Here is a 1,220-nt window from a genome sequence, read left to right as displayed (position 1 = left end):
GGTGCTTTGGTGTGGCTCAGGGTGTGAACCTAGAGGTGAAATCACTGTTCCGTGAAAAATCAGTACAGCTCAAAAACCCAAGGAGCTGGGATTGCCACCTGGATTTGTGCCAGCAGTGATGGTCAGGACTTCAATGGCACTGACAAAGCAAGTGTTGATATCAGCAAGTGTCTTTCAAGCATTTTAGTTTAGGGAGGGGGGGGCCTGGATTTTGTTCTTCTTTGTTTTCTGGTCTCCTGATAACCTGATTTTGTTTTTGAGGGGTCTGCAGCACTGGGGGCCGCCAGTGTGATATCTGTCCTCCCATCCTAGGACCCAAGGGAAGGGACTGGTGTAGGGGAGTCGTATCAGCTTTTGCTTTTTCCTATAGAATAATGGAAAGGCTCGGTTTGGAAGGGACCTTTAAGACCACCTGGCTCCAACCCTCAGTACCATTCTAATGTTGCTGCCATACAAGGTCAGAACAGGTGCAGCCATTTGAAGTTGGGGTTCACCAGTGTGATGCACCAGTTGTCACAGGGGAACTGGGGCTGAGTGACACAGGGACTGGCCCAGAGCAGTGCTGGGGCTGGACTCAGGACCAGCAGAGGGGGCCCAGCTCTCCATTCCTTCCCAGCCCAGCTTCTCCTCTGCCAGAGATGGGTTTTGCCACCCGGCACCCAAGGGATGCACATTCCCTTTCCACTCCTTCCTGCTTGCACGTTTTTCCTGAATCCTTGACTTTTCCATGCCTCCAACAAGCCTCTAAGCCTCATCTCAGAACTGCTGAGTTCTGAGTTGCAAGGGACCCACAAGGGTCATCGAATCCAACTCCTGGCCCTGCACAGGACACTCCAACAATCCCCCTCTGTCTCTGAGTGTCTTGTCCAAGGGCTCCTTGAGGGGGGAAGTTTGGGGTGGGTTTGGGGCTGTGATCCCTGCTCTGGATGGAGAAATGCTTGCTGATATCCAACCCAAACCTCCCTTGACACAGCTCCAGCCATTCCACTGGGGTCTTATCTGTGGTCACAGCGAGGAGATCGCTGCTACCCCTCCGCTTCCCTATCTCCTCTTCCCTTAGGATCGGGAAAGAGCTGGGAAAGGAGTGGGGTGGGGGAAGAGAAGGAAAACTCCATCTGGTGTTACCCCAGCGGGGGGAAAGAGGGAGGCAAAGGCTTTTTGGGGAGCCGGGACATCCCCCGGCCGGCGCGTTCGAAGTTGCCGCGGGGCCGGGGAGGGCG

The sequence above is a fragment of the Empidonax traillii genome, unplaced genomic scaffold (genome assembly GCF_003031625.1).
Source record: "Empidonax traillii isolate 1590-97213 ecotype Southwest subspecies unplaced genomic scaffold, ASM303162v1 scaffold204:size1584377, whole genome shotgun sequence".
Classification (NCBI taxonomy): Eukaryota; Metazoa; Chordata; class Aves; order Passeriformes; family Tyrannidae; genus Empidonax; species Empidonax traillii.
This window is presented reverse-complemented; position numbering follows the sequence as displayed.